General features: G+C 43.8%; 1 protein-coding gene across 2 annotated transcripts in view; it reads left to right on the top strand.

Annotated features, from left to right (window-relative positions):
• The window catches only part of prkd3 (protein kinase D3), a 384168-nt gene that overhangs the window by 325553 nt on the left and 51349 nt on the right, over positions 1–7266 (top strand). The window lies entirely within an intron of this gene.

The raw sequence follows: 7266 nt of genomic DNA, 5'->3' as shown, positions 1-7266 counted from the left end.
TTACAGCACAGTACCCAACCTATGTTATCCTACTCCACAACCATATAACCATTTATGGAGCGGAAACAGGCCATGTTGGCCTTTCGAGTCCGCACTGGTTCACAGATTTTGTGCGCCCTCTTCAGGCATTGGTCCCGGTAGATCTTCATTCACACAATCTAATTTTTCCCTGACTCGGATGCATAACCCTCTATTTTTCGTACAGAAAGGCAGTTATTTGTCAGATCAGAACAAAAGTCAGAAAAATGGAAAGGATGTATCTGTAAAACATAGAGAACAGGTCATTCTGTCCACTCAGTGTGTGCTGACCATCATACCAAATCGTAGCTGCCTGCACATGGGGGTCCTTCCTTTCTTTGCTTCTTCAGGTGGCCATCTAAATGCCCCTAAAGTGTAGGTATCATCTGCTTTCACCACCTCTGGCGGTACATTCCAGGCACCTACCACAAGAGTGAAGGCTGCTTCAGTGATTATAAGACAAAGTTGGATATATTTTTACAAAGTGGGGGCATAGAACAATACACCACAGTACAGGCCCTCAATGTTTTGCTGACATTGCTAAAAAAAAATATACAAACCCTCCCTACCCCGTAACCCTTTATTTTTCTTTCATCCAAGTCTCTTAAATGCCCTAATACTTCAGTCTCCACCACCATTCCAAGCAAGATATTCAAAGCACTCACAAATCTCTGATGAATCCTCTAAACTTCCCTCCTTTCTTTGTATATGTGTCCTCTGGTGTTTGCTGATCCTACCCTGGGAAACAGGTGCTGGCTGTGTCCCCCTCCCCCCCCCCCCCCCCCCCCACCATCTATGCCTCTCATAATCTTGTAGACCTCTATCAAGTCTCCTCTCATCCTTCTATGCTCAAAAGTGAACATTTGCAGCTCTGCTAACCTTGCTTCATAGACTTGTTTCCAATCCAGACAACATCCTGGTAGATCTCCTCTGCACCCACTCCATAACTTCCACATCCATTCTGTAATGAGGTGACCAGAATGGAACTTAATACCTAAGTGTGGTCTTACCAGAGATTTGTAGTGTTGCCACATGACTTCTCTACTTCTGAATTCAATCCTCCTATTAATGAATCTCAGCATCCCATAGGGCTTCTTAACTATCCCATCAACCTGTGCAGTGACCTTGAGGAGTTTATGGATTTGAACCCCAAGGTCCCTCTGGTCATCCACACTCTTAAATAACCAACTATTAACCCTGAAATCAGCCTTCAGGTTTGTCCTTCCAAAATGCATCATCTGACACTTAACAGGATTGAAATCCATCTGCCACTTTTCTGCCCAACTCTGCATCCTGTCTATAGACTCTTGTAACCTTCAACAACCTTCAGCTCCATCCACAACTCTTCCAACCTTCGTGTCATCCACAAACTTACTGGCCCATCCTTCCACCTCTTCATCCAGATCATTTATGAAAATCACAAAGAACAAGGGTCCCAGAACAGATCCCTGCACCACTCCACTAGTTACCAAACTCAAGGCAGAATACTTACCTTCCATTCCTACTCTCTGCTTTCTTCCTACACATCAATTGTTTATCCATACATCCAAGGTTCCACTGATCCCATGCCTCATGACTTTCTGGAAGAGTCTCTCATGGGGGTCCTTATCAAATACCTTGCTAACATCCATGTAGATCACATCTACTGCCCTACCCTCATCAATTTATTTTGTTACCTCCTCAAAAAACCCAATTAAATGTGAGGCATGACCCTCCTTTCACAAAGCCATGCTGACTATCCTTGAGGAGACTGTACTTTTCCAAATGCTCATGAGATCCTATCCTTAAGAATCCTCTCCAATAGTTTGCACACCACTGACGTGAAACTCACTGGACTATAATTCCCAAGATTCTCCCTATTACCTTTTTTAAACAAGGGGACTACATTTGCCATTTTCCAATGCTCTGCCACCTCCCCTGCGGCCAAAGGATTCATAGCTACTGCCCCAACTATCTCTTCTCTCACTTTCCATAACAGTCTGGGGTCTGGCCTCGGGGACATCAATCTTGATGATTTTAAGAAGATACAACACTTCCACTTCCTTAATCTCCGGCACACAGGCCTGTTCAATTTCGATCTCACCGTGATCAAGGTCCTTTTCTCCTGTGAATATTGACGCATTTAGGACCTCTCCAACCTCTGCCTCCAGGCACATGTTGCCTCTTTTAGCAGCCCCACCTTCATTCTCGGGAATTAGGGGATATGGCGTAAAGGCAGATAGGTGGAGATGAGCCGATCATCAGATCAGCTATGATCTCATTGAATGGCAGAGCGGGCTCAACGGGCCAGATGGCTGATTCCTGCTCTCATCTCTTATGTTTTAAATTTAAAATTATAACTTTATTTTTAAAATTTAGTCATACTGCACAGTAACAGGCCATTTTGACCAATGAGTTTGTGCCACCCAATTATACCCCATTGTGAGAAACAGAAGTACCTTCACAGAATTTGCTGGAGACAAAAATTGAGAACAAAGAACGTTTATTATACAACAATGCAAAGTTGGGTGCTTCCCCTTACCCTGGGAATACACACATATCCTGGGGCTCACCCAACTTTTATACAGTTGATTTCAGTATAGAAGTACCCTCCGATCTTGGGAAGGCGATGGTCACGTCTCCAGAATGGAGGACCATCGCCTTCCCAAGATCGTGTTATATGGCAAGCTCTCCACTGGCCACCGTGACAGAGGTGCACCAAAGAAAAGGTACAAGGTCTGTCTAAAGAAATCTCTTGGTGCCTGCCACATTGACCACCGCCAGTGGGCTGATATTGCCTCAAACCGTGCATCTTGGCGCCTCACAGTTCGGCGGGCAGCAACCTCCTTTGAAGAAGACCGCAGAGCCCACCTCACTGACAAAAGGCAAAGGAGGAGAAACCCAACACCCAACCCCAACCCACCAATTTTCCCCTGCAACCGCTGCAACCGTGTCTGCCTGTCCCGCATCGGACTTGTCAGCCACAAACGAGCCTGCAGCTGACGTGGACATTTACCCCCTCCATAAATCTTCATCCGCGAAGCCAAGCCAAAGAAGAAGAAAAGAAGTACCCTCCCCCTTACATTCTTCTGCCTCCTGGATGAGTTTGGCATTAGGCAATCCTGTCTGCCTACGTGCTGTTTCTGTGAACTTGGAGGAGCAGGGGGTATCCGTTGGTGTCCCATCATGTCATTATCTATTATCTATCCTTAACTTATTCATGCTGGTGAACTTGCTGATTCTCTCTAAGGCTAGAAGACCCTTATCTTATTCAGACTAACTTTACTTCCTACATTCTAATATCTATTCTTATCCTATTCATACTGGCTTTATTCATTACACATATATCTATACTAGTTTCCTCATCTTCATATTTTTATATCAGTTTTTACTCATCTCTCACAATCCTCACTTTTCTTTTAGCTACGCTTCGTGAATTCTCAACTGGAATGTATTACTTGTAAACTTGGTCTTTTTCCCAGCGAGTCAGTAAACGAACTGCAGTCTCAGCATCATCAGACAGAATTTGGGAAACATACATCTTTTGCGTTATAGTGATCTGACGAGGGGTCCGTTGAATTAAATACTGCACACAAGTCTTTAGCCAGGGGAGCACCATAATGGCCAGAATAGTGATTCCAGCTGCTATAAGGGCTGTGGGTATCAGACTCCAGTTACCAATAAAAAGTCTAGTCCATCCCACACCGGACCAAGGTTGCCAAGTCTGAACCTGGGCATGGGAAGATTTTTGAACTCCTGAAGAAGTGTCTTTAACTGCCTGACCGTTGTGAGAATTGTCATTAACCAGTCTTTCACAAACGCTGCCTTCAGCAGCCAATGAGTAATCGAGAGCCAGACGGTTTTGTTGAACTGTCGTCTTTCTTCAGCCCATAAATTCAGGGCCATCACTGTCTGTTCGGTGATGATCTCCAAGGCTGGAGTCTGATTAAACGATTTAAAAGCCAAGCAGCTGTGGTGTTCTGGAGCAGCTTACGTCGTTTACAACTGGAACTCCCCTTACAGTGGTGGTTCTTAACATTCCGAATGTCTGTGTGACCCAAAGAATGATTTACAGGAGACCAAGTTGGGGAGGGGTGTTTCTTGTCACTGAACCTGTGAGTTGCAGCCTGTCTGTGAACATTAGCATATGTATTCACTCTATCTCTGCTACATGTACAATCCTGACTAACATTCTGTCTGTCATTGTCCCACCATCTTCTTTGTGCTATCCCTTTAAAACTCCTCTTTTTAATACCTGTAGAGGCCAAAATACAAATCAAATCTACTCCTCTAGAGCCGTTCTGTTCCCCTGGTCCATGTTGGGATCCTATATTAACCCATACCCCACTATGACTATACTTTATATCTGTGCCCTGTCTATATTCTAAAGGTAAATAATTGTCACCTCTGCTGCCCCTATTCCAGGAGGACTTAATACATTGTTGGCAATTTGGTGATTTCCCAAAAATTGGGAACCAACAAGTAAACAAAACAGCAAATGGTAAAAACAACATTACAGCACTTTTTCCCGGCGCAGTGTAATTTCAGGTCAGAAGGATGAAGGACTGCACGCCAGGTGGAGGGTAGATTATCAATGTCGTTAGTCTGTGGTTCAGCAGCTCGTTTAATTCGTTGGATGTGGCTCCATCCCTTTCGTTCGCACAGCAGTGTCTGTAATCAAAAGTACACAATAGGGGCCATCCCAGACAGGTTTTAGTTGGTGATCTTGCCATGCTTTTACATATACCCAATCACCAGGTTTAATAGAATGAATAGGATACTCCAGGGGTGAGCAGTAACAGCTGCATGTCTATTTTCTCCGTGGGCGCAGCCTGTTTGGCAGCTGCATCTGCCTGTGTGTTCCCCTGTGCTTCAGGACTGTCACCACTTTGATGGCTTCATACATGAACTACAGCTATTTCCTCAGGTAATGTAAGAGCATCTAGAGATTGGACAATTAAGTTTTCATGGATCAACTTTTGTCCTTTTCCAGTTATCATTCCCCGCTCTTTCCAGATCTTCCCAAAGGTGTGCAATACACCAAAAGCGTACTTTGAGTTTGTGTAAATCGTGCCCACCTTGTTCTCTGGACCCTGGAGAGCTCTACAGAGGGCATACAATTCACAAGATTGTGCTGACCAATGACCGGGAAGGTGACCGGCTTCAATCACCACTCCTTCTTTCCCATCCACTACACTATACCCGCTATAGCGAGTGCCATCAATGCAACGGGATGATCCATCAATAAACCACCTTTCACCCTCCTGTAAAGGCTCATCGCTTAAATCCTCTCTAATTTTGGTCTGTAAATCTATTACCTCTAAACATACATGCTCTAACTCATTTATGGTATTGTCAGAATTTGGAGAAACCAAGAAAGCTGCTGGATTGTGTTCTTTATTCATAATCAGGGTCAAATCATCCCTATCCATTAGGATCGCTTCATATTTTAAAATACTAGAGTCTGTGAGCCACCTTCCAGCACGTTATAAGAGAATATTGCGGACTGTGTGAGGGGTGTGAACTATCATCAGGGCACCAAACGTAATCTTTCGTCCTTCCTCAACTAAAATAGCAGTGGCTGCGATGGCTTGCACACACTCTGGCCAACCATGACAAACAGGGTCTAAAACTTTTGACAGAAAAGCAACTGGCTGATTACAGCCTGCCCTCTCTTGTGTTAGTATTCCGGTGGCTACACCTCCTTTTGCATTGGTATATAGGTCAAATGGCTTATTTAGGTTGGGTAAAGCCAACACTGGGGCACTAATAAGGTGCTGTTTCTCCAAGTTAAAATCTTTAATCTCTTCCTCTGTCCAGACAACAGCTTCGCCCCCTAGAATCGTGAGTTTATCATAGAGAAATCTGACCAGGCTAGAATAATTTTCAATCCAGATTCTACAGTATCCCACTAAACCAAGGAATTTCCTAAGTTCTTGGGCATTCTTGGGAGGTGGGATCTATAGAATACCACGTATCCTCTCTGGACTTATTTTCCTAGTTCCCTGACTTACCAGATGACCTAAGTATTTAACTTCTGATTGAACAAATTGTAATTTGGATTCGCTCACCCAGAGACCCTTATTCTCCAGAAAATTCAAAAGTTCAACAGTATACTGTTTAACTAATACATACATTTTTTCCGTACTTAACAAATCATCAACATATTGTATCAACTGGCAATTCTCTCTCTGAGGAGCCTCATCTAGTAAATTTGGTGATTCTGTAAAGCCCTGGGGAAGGACCGTCCACCGGTATTGATTCTTGCGTCCAGTAAAAGGATTTTCCCATTCAAAGGCAAACATGTCTCTGCTATCTGTTGCTAACGGACAGGTCCAGAAAGCATCTTTGAGGTCAATCACACTAAACCATTTACTATGGGGATCGATTTTACCCATTATTGTATAGGTGTAAATGGTTGTATGGTTATATGGATTAGGTACAACCGGGTGACGGGTGAAAATAATTTTGTTCAGCTCCCTCAAGTCCTCCACTAATCGATAGGTACCATCAAGTTTTTGGACAGGTAAAATTGGGGTATTAAAAGGTGAATACAAGGTTCGAGTATACCATCTTTCACCAACTGGTCAATTACTGGCTGCAGCTCCTTTCGGCCAGCCATAGGAATTGGATACTGCTTTCGTCTAATTACTTGCTCAGGATCTTTTAGAGTAACTTGCAGGGGAGGAATATCTAACACTCCTCTATTGCCTCTTTCTGCCCATACTCCAGGATTTATTAGTTCTCGATCTTCCTCGCTTAATACATAAAATTGAACCCCGATACCCGATTCCTGTGGTCTGGTGCCGATAGCCAATTGGTCCTGTAAATCTCATCCTAACAAACAAACTCCAGCTTGGGGAACTAGTAAAATATCCTGTTATTATCTTTTCTCCCATTTGTATTCTTACATCCCTTAATACAGGGACCGTAAAATCTCTTCCTCCTACTCCCGAAATCATCACTGTCCCCTCTATCTTAACACCCTCGGGTGGTTGTAAAATACTAAACCGGGCTGTCCCAGAATCTACTAAAAAGGTCATCTTGTCACTGTGGGGTTCTATGCTTAAATTTACCAATGGTTCTCCGTGCAGCCCCACGGTGTGTATTGACTGAGAACCGTGATCCCCCCTATTCATAATCTGCTTCCATCTGTCGAACTCTGGCTTTACCCTACCCTTAATTTAGTCTATGTGTCGTCTGAGTCCAGCGTGTTCGTTAAATGAAGTGATAGGAGAATCAGTTTATTACACAGCATAAGAATAAAGC

This window comes from Narcine bancroftii, chromosome 4 (genome assembly GCF_036971445.1).
Source record: "Narcine bancroftii isolate sNarBan1 chromosome 4, sNarBan1.hap1, whole genome shotgun sequence".
NCBI classification, from domain to species: domain Eukaryota; kingdom Metazoa; phylum Chordata; class Chondrichthyes; order Torpediniformes; family Narcinidae; genus Narcine; species Narcine bancroftii.
This window is presented reverse-complemented; position numbering and strand designations above follow the sequence as displayed.